Below are 18,341 nucleotides of genomic sequence, written 5' to 3'. Positions count from 1 at the left end.
CTCGTGTTGTCCTCCACTTCTTTAGTCCCTGTTAAGATGCTATATTTAATGGTAGCAACTTTTCCAATAGATAGGTGAGCTTTGTATTTTACCAGTAATGCTGAAATGGTTTATGTGGGAAGTTTAACGTCATATGTGTATTTTCATATACCATAACATTCATAACATTTAAGTATAGAATCTACATAAATCTTTAAGTTTTTTTTGTCTGCAAAAATTGATTGTTACAGTCAATAATTAAGTTGCTTATGTTTATGCCACTAGAATTTAATACCTCAGTTACTCAGGAATAAAATTTTGTTCTCCGTATCATGAATCTTGTCTGATAAGTGTGGATTTGGTTCTAATGTTGCAGCGGAAAGATTTTTTTTTGTCTGTGTGTGTGTGTGTGTGTGTGTGTGTGTGTGTGTGTGTGTGAGTGTGTGTGTGTGTGTGTCAGTGAAGTGACTGATTGTACAAACATGGGTGGGATTAAATAAACTTTCTTCTTCCCACTTCCTTTCTGGTAAAACTTTTCATTTCTTTTTATCTTCCTTTTTTCTCTTTTCTGTTTCATGCTTTATTGTGGTAAAATGACAGACTTGCATGTCGCCTGCGTTTTGTTATGTTAATGCCACTGCATGCAATAAATAAATAAACAAATAAAAACAGTAAAATGAATGATACAGTACTATAAAACTTTGTTCAGGATGTCTGCTGTTTACCCTCTCTGCTGAGGTGAAACGTTTTCAATAGAAGATGAACTCTGTGCGTGTTTTAAAAGTCACATCCGGACCCAACATGCAAATGATTTTCTCAAATTAAAAGCAGAAGTAAAGGAAACTCCAACTAACTTTGCTGTCCCTCTGTCATACCACCTCTGCTACTGCCAGACCGACTGAGCCGCTCTGATGGCAGAAGAAATTAATTATGCTTCAGTTGTTTTCAAACACAGAGGACCCAGACCACAAGGTAAGACCAGGTTTAACATTTTATAAAGGCATTATTTTAACTTGTATGACTCAGAGTGTTGTTTATTTTACTCACATGTTTACCAGAATAACAGTAAATAAAGGAGGAATAAAGCAGATGCTGAGCTCACTAAAAACTTAAGCCATTAAGGATTTACACACAGACAAGAGATTATTGGAAACTGCTTCTAATCAAGATCTGTATTTCTTACATATTGGATGTAATTGGTTTTTTTTTTAAAGAATTTAAAACGTAACTAATGATTACTGCAGCTTCATGAGACAAATAAGACTGTGATTCCACTTAAAACAGTTGTTCCAGTTTTGCTTTTCCTTCAGCATCTGCTTTCCTGGAGATTAGTCAACGCCAAGCAGACGTTTTTACACACTTTGTCAGTGAAATACAATAAACTTTAAAACCAAACAGCAAAAAGAAGAAATATGTTGTGTAAGAAGAAGTGAAGATTCACAGTAAATCATTTAAAGAGCATCCTGGTATAAATAGGAAATTGTGATGAGACACTCCATGTTTGCAACAAACTGGTAAATCAGTCTTTTTTTTTTTTTTTTTTTTTTTTTTTTAATAAACTACATTTGCAAAAATGACGACAACTTCCTTAAACTTTATCAAACAGTGTGATTACACTGTGAAACAGTTTTTGCTGTTCTGCTTTACTTTTAGCAACTGTGTTGCAGAGTTTTGTCAGCAAAAAGACATATTTACACTTATAGCAGTTTTAACCAGTGAACACCTTTAATCTCCCAGCTAAAAACAAAGATGAGATCGTTTATGATGATGTGAGGCATAACAGTGAAACAACTGGAAAACATCACAAAACAAACGGTGAGTAAATCATGTTTTGTTTTTTATTTTGCTATATTTTGGATGCATTTATGCATACATTTCTGTATCCAACATCTTTTGAACTCTGCTGCTAAAATCAAAGATGAGATTGTGTATGAGGATGTGAGGATTCACAGTAATACAGGAAAACATCACAAGACAAACGTTAAGTAAAAGACGTCATTACATTATAGTATGGGTGCAAATAATATTTCCTTTGGAATTAATCATGTTAGTAAGACTCAGCGCAGCTTCCTCAAATTTGTAAAGGCTGCATTTACACTCAGATCACTTTATTCTCAGTTTTACTTTTCTTTTAGCATCTGCTTTTTACAGAATTACATCATTTTTAGAAATTGCAGAAAAAGAAAATGTTTTTACTTTCAGTTCAATACATTTATGGATCTAACATTTTTTGAATCCTGCAGCTAAAATCAAAGACGAGATTGTGTATGATGAGGTGAGGACTCACAGTCAAACACCGGAAAGACAGTTTGATTCACATGGTAAGTTCTGAAAGCAGATCACACAGAGTGGGTGAAATATTGCAAACATCACTAATGAAGCGATGAAAGTCGTGGCTTCTGTTGTTTAAAAGGAACTTAAAGTCAGAAACACTTCTCAGCATTTTTCTTGCTGGTTAGAGGTGTGACTTCATACAGTGCACAGACCGTTTGAGTGAACATTTACAGTAGAGTTTAGAACAATAATAAGTAGAAACAAAAATTCAGAAATAATCTTTAGTGACCTGCACAGGAGAAATTATAAAGTTATGGTAACACTACAGTTATTTATAAATTGTGTCTAAGTTAAATTTTAAACTCTCTTTTAATGATCTAAATTCAGTGACCTTTACTGATACCAAAATCCTGTTTTCCATTATTGTTGCTATTTTAAAAAATAATATGTTTTAGTTATTTTAAATGAATTTTTAATAGTTAAAACATTTTAATCTTACACGTTTGTATTCCATGCTTTATTAGGACTTAACCCTCATGCCCTCTTCATGACATTTTTCCATTTTTGTTAACTTTCTTATGTTTGTGATCATTTTGGTGTATTACAGCTTGGAGAGCAAATTTTTGCAATAGTTTTTCTGTTCAGTCAAATGAAGTCCACTGTCCTTTTCTGTTTCATGTCTTTTGTACTCTGTGGGTGAATTTGGCACCCCCTGGTGACCTCCGTTCCTAAATGTGTCCCCAAACATAGAAACTGTTCTAAAATCGCCATTGATTTATATTTTTTTCTGATTTTTGTTTAAATAAACCACCTAAATAACTTCTACCTTGCTCCACTATATCAAAAAAGACATCATTATTAGGATTTCAATACTTTAAATGTCAGTTTAAATTATTTGAATGACCACCTCATCCATAATATAAAAAAAATCACAAAAACTCAATTATTTTTCATGTAATGATTTTTTCACTGCAGACATTAAAAATGAATTGTTTAAAACTAAAATAATTATAAGACAAAACAAAAAGTGTGGTTTTCAATAAACGTCAGTGGGACACTTGAACCACCAGAGTCTATCTGATGTCACATCAGAAATACAGATGGTGTCAGTAAATTTTGTTGCAAATCGTGGACATATGCAAGTGTCTAATAACCACCAAGAGCTCATCCATTTAATATTTACATGGAAATTTACTCAGTTTTGTGCGTTTTTTTTCTTCGTTTTTTTTTTTTTTTTTTTTTCGGCAGGAAGTTAACTGTACTGGCTTTATCAGTACTGAAAGGAAGATACTGACTTGATCTCATTTATGTTTTGTGTGTGTGTGTGTGTGTGTGTGTGTGTATGTATAATTTTTAACCTCCTTTCTGAGTGCCTTTCATGTGTGTTTCAGTTTGCTTTGTTTCATCCGCAACTTGTATATAATGCTGCAGATAGACTGCAACATGTTTTACCAGCATGTCAGTGCCATATCATATTGAATTTATGATACTTTTATATGATTTTCAGGAGTTTCAGACTCCATAAATATCTAAAGATATAAGTCCAAATGGACTTATTCTTCAAAGCTTTTCACAAACCTTGATTTTCTAATCTTTATTATTATTATTATTATTATTATTAGTAGTAGTAGTAGTAGTAGTAGTAGTAGTAGTAGTATTTGTATAAATATTATTATTATTTTCTTACACTTACTTTAACTGGTTTAAACCCTGTGGTCAAAAAGAAGGATGACATTTAACAGACTGACTTCTAAAACCACATTCACATCTGTTTAACCTCAGCAGGACCCTCGACAGACACAGAACCTGACAAAGGACGTCACTATAAACAGTTGGTGTATTGCTTCGGGACTGGTTGTATCATTTTGCTTCTGGGCATCACAGGAATACTTTGTGTACTGTTTAGTTACAGTGAGTATGAAAAATAATCATTGAACCAAAATGGATCCAATCCAATTTGCATCAAAATTCTTATTGGAATATCATTTTTATTTTACAGTTACATTACTAAATAAGAATCAGAGCCTGTTCAAGTCCGAACAAATGGCTGCACAAGCTGAACTTGACAACTTGACTTCTCTCTATGCTGATCGAACTTCAGAAAATAAAAACCTGATGATGAACATCAAGGATCTGACAGAGCAGCTGAGGAAACTGAACCAATCCACATCTGTCTTAGAAGATGAGAACACAAACCTGAAGGCAGAAAAAGAGAATTTTACAGAAAAAATCCAGGATCTGGAGACGGAGAAGAAAAACCTAACAGGACAAATTCAACACATGGAGACAGAGTGGATAAAGTTCAACGCCAGTCGAGCTCAGTGGAGCATCAATGCCTACTGTCGACAGCAAAAAAGCCGTATGTTCATGTCTCTATATATTCATGCTAAAAAACAAATAATATCACAGTACAGAAAAATACTTTTTTTAATCTATTCTTTTTTTCAGCAACAACATGTAAACCATGTGAGAAAGACTGGTTGTACAATCAGTCCAGCTGTTGTGCAGTAAATAACCCAGATCCTGCTGGTCAGAGAAGCTGGGAAGAAGCTCGGAAAGACTGCAGAGGAAAAGGTTCAGATCTAGTTGTTGTAGCTGATGACAATGAAAAGGTAAGAAGAAATATAAACTGAAAGTATAGATGATGTGAAAATATCTGATTATATAAACGATCAATCATTTGGTCAGAAGGTGTTTATATATATATCTGATAACTTCCTCTCTGTTTTCCTCAGAACTATATCAGGAGTATCAGTTGGGGAAGTTCTGGGCTCAGAGGATACTGGATCGGTCTGAGAGCAGAAGATGGGAAATGGAAATGGATCGATGGAAGTGATTTAGCTAACATGTAAGAGACACAACATTTCTATCACTTTGACTCATAAAATCATTCAGCCTTGATCTAACAAACTTCTTCCTCAGATACTGGATGACAGCTCCTGCTACTGATGGTCAGTGTGTAATCTCTGTCCAACGTGGAGGATGGAAATCAGTGAGGTGTGATGAAAAGCAGCAGTGGATCTGTGAAAAAGCAGCTTTATCTGTTTAAACCTGCAGTCACACTTCATGTGGATATTAATAAAATGACTGCAGAATTTCTGAAATAACAAACGCGTGTTTCAGTTTTTGTTCGATTATAAATGTTGTTTTATTTGTTATTAAAAGAGTGAAAAATTATCACTTATGTTGTTCATATTTCTGTTTGTACATTGAATACATTTTGTATTTTGTTAAAATGTGTTTAGATTCAGTGTTATGCCTGTACAAGGTGGGACTATCGAAATCAACAATTATAAAAATGCATTGATTACAGATGTGTTGATCTGTTGCTGATTAAAATTTCAAAGTTTGTTTATCTACTCTGTTAAATTTACAGTGACATAATTTATCAGCAAATGTGATGAAGAACAGGACTGATATGGTGTATTTAACTTTTACCTGCTGCTGTTGTTTGACCAGCAGAGGGAGATGTTGTACTTTTATTCTAATCTTACAGAAGCAGCAGAATGAAATACTTCATAAAAAACAATCTGCACATAAGGCTGCTCTAAATAGTAAATTTAAGTCAAAACATAAGGATGCATAGTCTGTTGTAATTAATCAGCATGTTGTCACATTGTTGATGACATTTTCTTTTCATCTTAAATATATGAGTTTTAATAAAACTTTTAACAACATTACAATAAAATGGCAGATACATAAACGTTCATTAAACATGGTTCATCTTAAATGTATCACAATAAAATATATTTTCACTAAATCTTTCATATCATGCCTTTGATACTTTGCACAGAATATTTACAATGGTTTCAATAAGTGCTGATTTCTTGCATATTTTCAGTCTGTAATAGACCACTCAGAAGTTAGAAAGGAGTTTACGAGAGTTTAGATGTCTTCTGGCCATCTGCTCAACTCAAAAAGAAAAGCCAGTCAGATAACAGAGGAAAGGTTTAAGTGGTTTAAAAAAAAAAAAACCAAAAAAAAAAACTATACATTTTATTGAATGAAATTATAGATCATAAAATACATTTTAGGTTCATTCTGAAGTTTAACCCAGATTAGTTATGATTATAAGCTATTATAGAGACAATGATACAAAAATTCTTACTTTGCAAAGTATTTTTGATTTGGCCAAATGAAAAGATCAGCAACTATAGAAGAGACTTTAGAATTTTTTTTAACTTGATTTAAAAGAAAAAAGGTAAGGAAGTCCTTTAATGCATGATACATTTTGAAGTCTACTGATAAAAAAAGTAAATCACTGTTCCCGCTGAAATACTTGTTTGTTCATCTCTATATGGATCCATCTATTTTTATAAAGTTAGTGATAAATTCAATGGCAGTTTAAGTTTACAAACAAAAACAAATTGTATTGTGCAACATTGTGTTTACTGAACACGTCCTTTTTTTGCTGAGTGGCTCACATCAGCATCATAAGATCAACAACATCTATCTGTCATTTTGTTTTACTAAACATCTTTTGTAAAAGATTTCTAACATTTGTTAAAATGTAACATTGTTTTAAAATTATTCTAATAATCGTTTATTTCAAGTTATAAAAATTTTATTCAGTTGGTGTTCAGGCTTGTCATGAGTTTCTGGACTTTGTTTCCAGTGTGTGTGTGTGTGTGTGTGTGTGTGTGTGTGTGTGTGTGTGTCTTCTAGACTGTTGGCACAGCTGCCATTTGTCAACCTATCAGTCCAGCAGTGTATCTTTCAGAGTCAAACCTGCATTTGATGCCAGATTATTATCTGGTCTCTTAGAACTTTGAGAAGTTTTGTCTCGTTCTTGTTTCTCATTTAACTGATGCATTATCTTCCCAGAGAATTCTGCTTGATCCCTTTTGATCCCCGAGCATTTTGAAACAAACCTGATCACCCTGCACCACGCCTGCATCCACAAGCTCATCTGACGTCTGTTCATCTGTGTGCTTGCAATTCGAGTTGCCCCCTGGACCATATCCCTCACCCCAAAAACATTTCAGCTTCTCAACTCCAGCTTTCTGTCTTCTCTTTTGGTGTGAACCTTGTCCTTGAAAGTCTGTTTTCAGTGATATACATAGAACTTCTCAAGTCAAAACCTGTTGCTGCCTTAATTTATTTCTGTGCAGCAAAAACAAAAAGTCATACTGTCAACTTAAGAGTACCAACTTGTTGCTATAAGTTGACTACAAGGATGTGATTTGTTTTCTATGTCATTGGAGCCTCTGTTTGATCTATTCCTTTCTTACCTGAACGCCTGCAAATACAAACCTGATCTGTGATGTTCTAATTCACAAGCTGATTTGAACAAGAAAGGATGAAAATATAAAGGAAAAGAACATTTTCTTTGGGTTATTTGTCTTATTAGACTAAAAAACTGAAACTAAATCTTTTCTCCAGCACATTTAAGACAAACCTACTTGAGCCTTTGAAGTGATAGTGAGTATAGAGAGACAGCAATGCTGGTTCTATATCCAGTCAAGTTTCCATAAGAGTTAATAAACTCTGATAAAGTTGCATGATGTGCAGTCCACCACAGAACAGAACTATTAGGGTTGATGTTATAGTGTTGTCTGTTTGGAGATGATTCAGTGCAGAGGATGCAGTGGATATCTATGACTGACAAGAACTTGCCTAGTGTTTGTGGCTCTGCTTATGTTTGATTTTTAAAACTTGATTTTGTTGTTATCCAATGTTCTTTGTTATTCCTTTATCTTTTTTTTTTTTTACTTCTAAATTATGCTTATTTTCTACGATGATGATTATGATGATACTATATGTGATGATGTTTTAATGACTTTGTAAAGCATTTTGAATCACCCTGTTATTGCCTTGCCCACCATGCACATAATTTTCTAAGCTAAAAGCAGAGATAAAGAAAGACATTTATTTATTTATTCATTTAATTTCATAAAATGAAATTCATGATCAAGAAGATAAATCTTATGTAATTTGCCCCTGAAAGCAGATTTTAAATAATACTAATAACAAACTGAGTTGACTTCTATATGTTAACCCCCACCCTTACCAGGTCACAATACACTATACTTCAACACTTGTATCAAAGTGTGTATATTGTCTTATGATTTCATCCCCAAACAGCTTTGTGAATGTGAAAACACTTATACAACATTGTTGCTCTTCATTTAACCATAATTCTACTCCAAAAGCTGTGTAAGACCCCTCTTGTTACCACTACTACGTGAGACTAAATCACTAGCCAGACTCTTTTCCTCTGTTGTGCCATGATGGTGGAATGATCTCCTAAACTATGTCTGATCTGCAGAGTCCTTGTCCTTTAAGAGCAAAATGAAGACTCAGCTCTTCAACGAGCACTTCTGCACTTAGTTTATCTATATTTGTCAGAGGAGTTGCGGAACTTAGCCCAGTTATTTACAACATATATTGTGATCTTCATTGTATTTTAACATAGGGAATATGGTGGGGTAGGAAAATAAAACAAAACATTAACAAAAACAAACAAACAAAAAAAGCGTGGAGCACTACATGTAAACACCTGTGTTCAACTGGACTTGCAGCAGTCCACCAGCACTTCTAATGATGTCCTCTAATGTTTTATTTCGTGCTTGTGTTGTTCTCCTGAATAGGAGTTCAGTCTACGTTTTATTGTAAAAACGTATAACCACTTGAACGCTGGAGGGGCTACATCTCTCAGCTGGCCCGGGAGCGCCTTGGGACCCCCCCGCAGAGTTGGCGAATGTGGCTGGGGAGGGGGGCTTCCCTGCTTGGGCTGCTGCCCCTGCGATCAGACCCCCGATAAGCGGTAGAAGAGGGATGGATAGATGGTACTTGGATGCACCGATGATGTTTGCATTCATAGCGATTCTCGTGCCGCTCAAGTTTCAATTAGAAATTATGCCACGTCATGGGGATTGGACTCATTGTTCCTTCTGTACAGACCCATGCCTTTTAAAACTGTCCTTAATACGCATATTTATTATAATGGATCGAAAGTGTTCCAAAGCACCATAATATCACAATGTCTCAACCCAAGTATGAAGAAAAACTCTATCAAGTCCTGTAAATGAGCCATTTGTGATCTCCTATCTGCGGTGAAATTTGCTGTCACAACCCCACGACAGAGCAGCTTATGGTCGGCAATTCATTACGAGGAGACTGGGTGTTCAAATATAGACGGAAGGTATGAAGTTGAGAAGACCGTTGCATCGTGCATCTTAACCCCACGACGAGGTGGCTTCGGGTCGGGAGACTGGGTGTCGGAATATCTATTGAATATCAAACATCAAACTAACTTTACCTCAGTATCTCCTATCCACCCCGCACACAATTTCCTCATCTAAAGTAAAAAATGACCAAGTTCACGTTTTCCGATACATGGTATGTTTCACGTTTTTACAATAAACTTATGACGTTATAACGTAATAAGGCCCAAACCTTTTTTTATGAGGATGACAGCTCTATACTTCCGTACAGGCCAAACCAGAGATAGAATATCTTTGTTTTGTGAGGCACCCGGCTATGTGTGGACAAGGCCTTACACTCTGCTCACTTCTTCAACTTCCTGCTTGTGTCATTTTCTGGACTCCTCCCTTTCCAATCCCTGTTGTCTGCATCATTTATTCTGTCTTTACGTTACTCTTTTTGATGTCTTTTTATTTTCCAGCAAGCCTCTCCATTAATCCCCCCCATCCCTTACCCCCCTTCTTTTTTTCTTTTCACCTCTTTTTCCTTCCATCAACTTTTGTCATTTTTTTTTCTTCTTTTCTTCTTCATTTTCACCATTTTTTTTCTTTCTATCCCTTTTCTTCTAGCAGTCAGATTTCATGTGAATGTATATTGAAATATTTCTAAGTTTATTTAAAATATAAAAGAAAATGAAGTAATTATTGAAGCTGTTTGCATATGTTTGTATCTGTGAATGAAGGTATGTTTCATTGAAACAGAATTTGACTTTAAATCAAACGTTTAAAAATTTTAAATTTAAAATTGGCCTTTTTTGCATGAAATATGAATGTTGACATTAACATTCACGAAAATATATGTATATTAGTGATGTTCAAATGTTTCTCATAAGATCTCTGCCATTGTGCATCTTCTTTTTTAAAGTTAAAAAAGAACCAGTTTTCCTGTTTAACTTTTACCTGCAGCTGACCAGCAGAGGGAGGTGTAATACTTTGTATTTAATCTTGCTGAATATGAGGAATAAAAAATTTACGTAAAGAGCTTCAATTAAAGTTGCATCAAATACTTAATATAAACTGAATTCAATGAATCTTTAGTCTGTTGTAAGGTATCAGTATGTTTATCACATTTTCTTGTCATTTTAAATATGTGTTTTCATGAAACAACAGTGTACAACAATGAAGTGGCAGATATGTATGTTCATCATATGAACATCTTGAATGAATCATAATAAAACATACGGAATCATTCATGCCTTTGATCGTTTGCAGAGATTATCTTTAAAGAAATGCTGATATCCTGTATATTTTTAGTCCGTAATGGATCAGTCAGAAGCAGAAAAGAAGTTAGACATGCAGACATGTTCTGATCATCAGAACAGCTAAATAAGAAAGAAAAAAAAAAAAAAGATAATTGGAGGAATTCTTTTGTGGTTTTAAAATACATTGTAATGAATAAAATAAGATACTAGAGAAGAGATTTTATGCTCATTCTAAAATTTAACCCGCAAGATTAGTTACGACTGAAAATTATTATGGAGACAAACAATAATTCTTACAGCCACAAATTACGATAAATCATGTAAATATCAAAGAAGTTACAGAACAATTAGCATCTAGCCTGGTTTAGTTTCTTGGTTTTCATACGTTGAGCAATAGGAAGCAGTAGTAATGTGATGTCCCATAAGCTAAGGGCTAATGCAGACATTTTCATAACAATAAGTTATTGACATGAGTTCTGCAAAAGTTTCTGCTTCATTTGATACTCAAAACTGTAATTTATTGTAATATTTTTGTTTGTTTTGTTGTTGTAGTTGTAGTTGTAGTGTGTGTGTGTGTGTGTGTGTGTGCGTGTGTGTGTATGTGTCTGTGTATGTGTGTGTGTGTGTGTGTGTGTGTGTGTGTGTGTGTGTGTGTGTGTGTGTGTGAATGATGTATGATGACTGTTTAACTTTGCAACAGTGCTGTGTGGCCTGTGAGAAGTTACAGGTTTAGCGCCCCTAGTGGCCAAAGCTCACACAATATTTAGTGATAAATTAAATTTCAGTCTTGACTAAGCGTTTACATACAAAAGAAGCTAATTGTATTGTATTGGAAATTTTGCAACTTTATTTTTATTTGTTTAATCAAATCCTGAGTTCTATATTTTCATAGTTATTTTGGCATCAGCATCATGGGATCATAAACATCAATAAGATGTCATTTTGTTCTATTAAACTCAAACAAACCATTTTGACTCAGATCTAGGAATATCATTAGATAATTGGATCAAATAGAAATTAAAGAGTAACACACTTTGAGTGTATTTTGAATTTAAATAAAATAAAATTTTATTTCAAAATCTAAAGATGCAGGTTATTTATTCAGTTGGTGTTCAGTCTGTTTTCACACAAAATAGTTCTAAAGTCAAAACCCGTTGAGGCTTTAATTTATTTCTGTGCAGCAAAAAGAAGAACAGGCGTTTTATTATCAACTTATAGCAAAAGTGATGTGGTTGTTTATGTGACTGGATCCCTCTGTTGCCACGTTACCATGTGTTACTCAGTGTGTCTGTCAATTTTTCTTTTACGCTTCACCAGAAAGGCCTCGTTCACACGCTGACTTGTACAAGACAAGATGAAGATATTGAGGAAAATATTAAAGAAAACTTTTGGTTGTGTTTTCACACTAATAAATATGTTTTTCTGGATCACATAGACAAACTTACCTGAACCTTTAAAGTACAGGTGTCAAACTCCAGTCCTCGAGGGCTGGTATCCTGCAGGTTTTTGTTGTTTCCATGCTCCAACACACCTGACCGAAATTCATAAACAGTGTTGGGGAAAATTGTTATGAGTTTGGTTTGTATTAAGTATTAGACATATATGCATTGATTTGCTGTGATCCTGCTGTGTTTTGTGTCTATGCACAAAGCTTTCTTTAAGTTATATGATCCTTGTCTGGAATGTGCAGACAAAGTCTGAGACAGGAAGAGTTTCATGCAGGGCATCTGTTTTTGTCAACTGCTCGGTTTACCAGTTGTCTAAAGGTTAGAGGTTAAAGGTAATAAAGTAATATAGTGAGTGATTGATGCTTAGTGAGTTCAGTTTAGTCTTAAATAAGAGATAATGATTGTTTCATATGGTCTGCCCAGCAACTAGGAGGAGTTAAGCATGGTTTATAATCGGGTGTTACTTCAGCATCTGCAGAGAGAGTTCTCTCTCCAAGCTCCAGCGTGTGCTTGTATTAGTTTATAATAAAATGTTCATTGTAAGAAGACAGTTGACTCTTAGATGTATTACAACTTCTCAAGACCAGAGTATTTTCCACCACAGTTTTTGGGGGCTCGTCTCGGGATCCTGCGTCAGTCCGCCCAGGTTGGTGATAGACGGGTTGGCCACCTGAATCCACAGATTCATCCTAAGAACCTCAATTAGAGAATTTCAGAGGACAGGACGCCTTTCTCCCACCCGTGGTCGACTACGCCAGGACTCCTTCTGAACCAGTGTGAAAAGACAATGGTGAGAAGTGTTATTCTAAATTTACATTAATTTTCAGACTCAAACTGGAGTCAAACATTACTAGAAATTTATCACAAATTAATAATCAATATCTTAATTAATAATCACAATATTTTTCTGTTTTGTGGTCAATTGTCTTCATTATTCTCATTGTGACAGGGATTCTCCTCCTCACCTCCTCATCGAAAGAATAACTCAAGGGATAAGAGAATAACTTAAGACGAGATCAGGTTGACGTCATAAATAAAATCCTGTGAGTTTAAGTTAAGTTTAAGTTAAAGTTTAAGTTAAAAATCGTGAGTAACAAGACCAAGTCGTAAGTGCTGTGAGCTAGACGTAGCAAGACCAGACCAGTAAATCTTGTGAGTTACAAGACCGAGACCAGTAAATTAGTCAGTAAGTCCTGTGAGCTCGAGAAGCAAGACCAGGCCAACCTTGAGTTAGAAAATTGAGAGGAAAGCCATCTTGAGTGAGGAGGAACAGAGAAGAAACTGTGTGGGCTGGTTTCTGGAGACATTGAGAATTTTGCCAGATAATTCTACAAAGGTGTGGGATTGACCCTCTGTGTACATCCGCTGCAAACAGAACTAGTTCCTTTGCAGTAGGAGGTTGATGTACAGCACCATTAAGAAGTTGAAATCTCTGTCTTCATGTGAGGGGAAACTGGGGTGGTTGTGTAAAATTTCCTGTGTTAAACTTGATTGGATTGATTGTGTGGAGAATTAAAACCACGTCTTGTGAAGCCACACCGGACTCTCGCAGGAGAGCCTAGAAGCTTGTGTGGGGGTAGACAAACGTGGGGGCACGACCCATTCACATGCATTCATCCAACTGTTGAAGTGAATTGTTTGTGTAAAATCTAATTTACTGCAGTAAGAAAAAAAAAAAAGAAAAAAAACAAACAACAAAAAATGTATGAGAGAAGGAAGTGAGGAAAAGAGTGTGTTCATTAAAGGCCTTCAGCTCACTGAAGGAGATGATGTCATAGCATGTTAGGCAGAAACAAACATATAAATCCTGTGTAAAATAGCTGCTTGTGCTTTTCTTCCTAAAGCTTTTATAAGAGCATAAAAGCCACTCCCTGTATGAATGTGGAAACCTTTTCCTAAGGAAAAGCAATTCTTTATTATCACCTGAGAACATTTTAAAGAGCAACAACATATTAAGAATGAAAAATCAGAAATGTGAGAGATGTGATTTATAGTATTAGGAACTTACTATGTTAAATTACTGTACATTGTGTAGGCAATAAGCTTAGGTTTCTGTCTTTTCCCTTTCAGACATTCATAAGGTGATTTTTATTCCTTTACTACTGCAATTATAAATTTATGCCTAGCATGTCTAAATAAATTTAAATAGACTGGAAATAAATAATGCAGCTGAAGGATGCTGAAACTAAGCATAATGTTAGGAAAAAAAGAAAATTCTTGACCTTAAAATAGGAATGGTGAACCAACGTGCTAGAGTAAATTTCCCTTGCAATAAGTTCACTTTAGCTAAATGTGAGCTAACGGCGAGAAGAGAAGTTCTCAGAACAAGTGTATCTTCTTAGCAAGATCATGTTCAGCTTTCCCAGGAGAGAACTGAGTTATGAATCCACTGATAATATAGTCTCACACACACAATTACAATGTAATGTTCAAGTTACATGATGTTCACAGCACAGAACATGGTCCACATAATATGTTTGCCTCAGGATTCAGAAGAAAACTATTATAATTATGAGGCTATGATCTTTATTTTCCCCTTACTGGAGAAGAAAATACACCACATGACCAAATGGTTCAGTCTCAAAAGCTCGTCTGCTGTATGGTGTTGGACGCATTGCAGCGTTTCCCTTCTAAACCCTTGTCAGCATGCAGCTTGGACCTCAAATGTCTATCCTGCCTGAGGGGATTCAGAGGAGGGGCTGGGGGAGAGTGAGTTCTTGATCCGGGTCACCGTAGAGTTCTGGGTGTCACGCGTGGTCAGTCAGGAGACTGGAGCAGAAACGGTCCCTACAACCTACAGCATCATTCCACCTCCCTTCTGTGTCAGATCTAAGTCCTGGAGCAGAACCTGATATGCAGATGTGGCTGCATGGACCCGGCCGCTGCTGATGGGGCCTGGAGATCCCAGAACCAGAGGGTCTGGCAGAGCCCTGTTGGTTGTGACTGTGAACAGTGTGGATATGGCTCCTATGGTGGACATGTGAGCTGGATTTTCACCTTTGACCTCTGGAGGTGATGGATCTTCCTTGTCCTCAGACTGTGTTTCAGTTGTGGGATTTTCTGGAAGTAAAAGACTAACGGATGTGGCCGGCAGGCAGCACAAATCCCACCCCGACTACAGAGTCAGATGATGTTTTCTGGAATAAGCTGCACCCTGATTCTGTCAGAAAGACTGTTGGGTTCACTCAGTTCTCTGTGGAAAACTTGGATCTCCTTCCTTGAACTTTTGCCTACTGTCTGATCCTTTACATGTTACTCTTAATTAATTACACATATGAATCTGATTTATCTACCAGGAAGCTTTGATGAACATGTGTCGGGCACTTCCTGGCATGAATTCCTGATTGTATGCTGATTGGAGGAGAGCATGGTGGCTGTGGCGCGTCTGACTCCTGAGCAGATCGAGTGATACGAGCTGAATGATTATCCACAAGACCAGGCCAAGAAATGAGGCCCTACAACCAAACATTTACTCACTGTTTCTGCTTAGCTTTATACCACATTTATGAGCATGTATAAAATTTTGCACTCCTGCAGACTTCTGCAACTGAACAATGACACAGACATCTCTGCTCTGCTGCAGGGAAGCTGAACAGTTCATACAGACTAGTCAACTTCTGGCACGCTGTGCCTTATAAAAAAAAAAAAAAAAAAAAAAAAAAAAAAAAGTGATGAATACTAAGTTTTTAATGTTTGAGACAGAATAGATGTCAAAAGAGAAAAAATAAGCCGCTATATGACATTAAATAAGAAGGTAGTTTTGTAATTTCCTGACTTCAGCGAATGCAACACAAGTACAACAATCTCCGTGTTTTATTTGCTGACAGCTGGTGTTTTATCCCTAATCTGAATTCATTATTTTGAATTAAAGCAGATATGCTCAGCGGTTAAAATACACATCAGATGAATTTTGTTTAAAGAGTAGAACCAACTCTTGCGATGGCTGCCAGTAAATAGACCAGTCTCTTAGTTAACACGCTTAATAAGTAAACAAACAAGTCATTTAAGCCCTGTATGTCCTCAAAATTAACATGAATATGAGGCAGATTATTTGAACAGTATTGATACTTCCAAAGTTAAGCTAACTATGCTAAACCGTTAGCCTTGGCCTTTTCTGTTACACACGTTTGCATTAAAATCATTAAGGAAGAAATGCTGCTGTGAGTGTGTGCACGTACATGTGTGCGTCGTGTTGTTGTAGATGTAAACAGCTTTACCATCAGTATTAGAAGTTTGTTTCTAAATGCTGCTTTAGTTCAAATGTAGATAGAAAACAAACAGCTTTATTATGACCTGAAGGTCTCTGGCTGTTCAGTACCTGAAGTCCAGCTGTTAAAGATGGGTTTACATCTTGTTGCTTTATGCTTATGCTTATGTTCACAATATATTTGGAATAGAAAGCCAGTCTTATCATGATCTCAGTTTTGTGTGTGTTGCTCCTGAATGGGTCTGTTGGAGTCTAAGAGAGACAAATCAGAGTAAACCATGAGACTAAACTAGACTACATTACTGATTAAATCAACAGTTCTGAATGAGCTTTATTTAATATATGCAGAGATTCTTCAGTGTGGTTCTGCTTCTGTCATTTAGCAGACATGACATAAACAACACGAGCAGTAAATCAGAAAGGAGATTCCAGCATGGATAAGTGTTGGTCAGACTGCTGGGAGTCCAGTTTGACACATGTTCTGCTATGCAGTGCTAGAGGATTTTTCTGGTTGTTGGTTAAGATGAGACTACCTGATAGGAACTTTGCAATAAGTAATTAAATGAATTTGGTTACTTTGAATGATTACCTACCAGATAACTGAGTGGCCCTAACTGTTGCTTTGTATTGTTCATGATTTACTCTTTGACTGTTTGGCTGAAACTGACTATCCTCTGCACCCCCCAGGCCTGGCCCCTGACCGACCTCTAGTTGACCCTGACTTGATTTTCCTTTTGATGCTGTTTGCTCTGACTGTGACGCGGTGGAGGCTGCAGCTCTCCCGTCTCAGTTCTCATTACTTGAGCTTACTCTTTAGCTGAAAACAAGTCCATGTTTTGGCGCTCTCTTATGAATGACTTTCTGGATGCCATTTTCCTGAATGTTTTCCTCCCACAGGTTGCAGACGGGGAAATTTCCTTCTGGCTCTCTTTTCAGATCTTCCTTGGACCAAAAGTACTTTTTCTGGTTCTGATGTACATGCGCATGCGTAACATGGAAACATGGGCCTTTTTGTGATTCTTTTTGCAGGACCCTCACCCAAGTGGGCATGGTTCCTTCCAAGACTGCCTGTTCAGACACAGCTCTGTGTGAAAGTAATGTTTTAACATATTGTCCTAACCTCATAAGAACCCTTTTCAGGCATTTGCACACAGGTGAAAGCTGCCCTTCATGAATCAGCATCTATGCAGCTCTATTCACTTCATTTTGTCCTGATGAGAAGCTTTAAACATCAGCGCTGGAACCAACATCGATGGTTTAGGCCATTTCAGGTTTTCCTGACGACCCAGACAGCGGTAAAGGTCGCAGAGTGAGCTGCTTGGCACTACAGATTGCTTGAACCTCCTGAAGCTCTTCAGTCTGAAATTACAGAAGAATAACGCACCACCCAACAAAGGGCAGAATAATCCCTGTGGTTGCGTGGGTAAGTGAGATAGTCTACTCTCACGCCTGAAGACCAGCCTTCGCTCTCAAGCAAGATCAGTGTGAGGTGAAGACAAAAAAGCGCTCCACTGCAACTGTGATATGCCAAGTCCCACCAGAACGCCGACAGTGTCTTCACTACACCTCTGTCACCCCCTAAGAGGAATGATTTGTTTCCACTTTTCTTACATTTATTGTTAGACTCAGATTTTGAAGCTGAAGCAAATGGCTCCTCACTATTGTAATTTCTGAAAGATTCTTTTAAAACCTGATAGGCATGAGGCTCCTGATGTTTTGAGAATGTTGTCTTCTGTATGTATTTTTGCGTTCTGATAACAATTTCTCTTCTTATTGTTGGTCCTGTAGGACCAAGAGGAGGGAGAGTGTTGGGGAAAATTGTTATGAGTTTGGTTTGTATTAAGTATTAGACATATATGCATTGATTTGCTGTGATCCTGCTGTGTTTTGTGTCTATGCACAAAGCTTTCTTTAAGTTATATGATCCTTGTCTGGAATGTGCATACAAAGTCTGAGACAGGAAGAGTTTCATGCAGGGCATCTGTTTTTGTCAACTGCTCGGTTGACCAGTTGTCTAAAGGTTAGA

Source organism: Telmatherina bonti (assembly GCF_933228915.1).
Source record: "Telmatherina bonti genome assembly, chromosome: 5".
Taxonomy (NCBI): domain Eukaryota; kingdom Metazoa; phylum Chordata; class Actinopteri; order Atheriniformes; family Telmatherinidae; genus Telmatherina; species Telmatherina bonti.
This window is presented reverse-complemented; position numbering follows the sequence as displayed.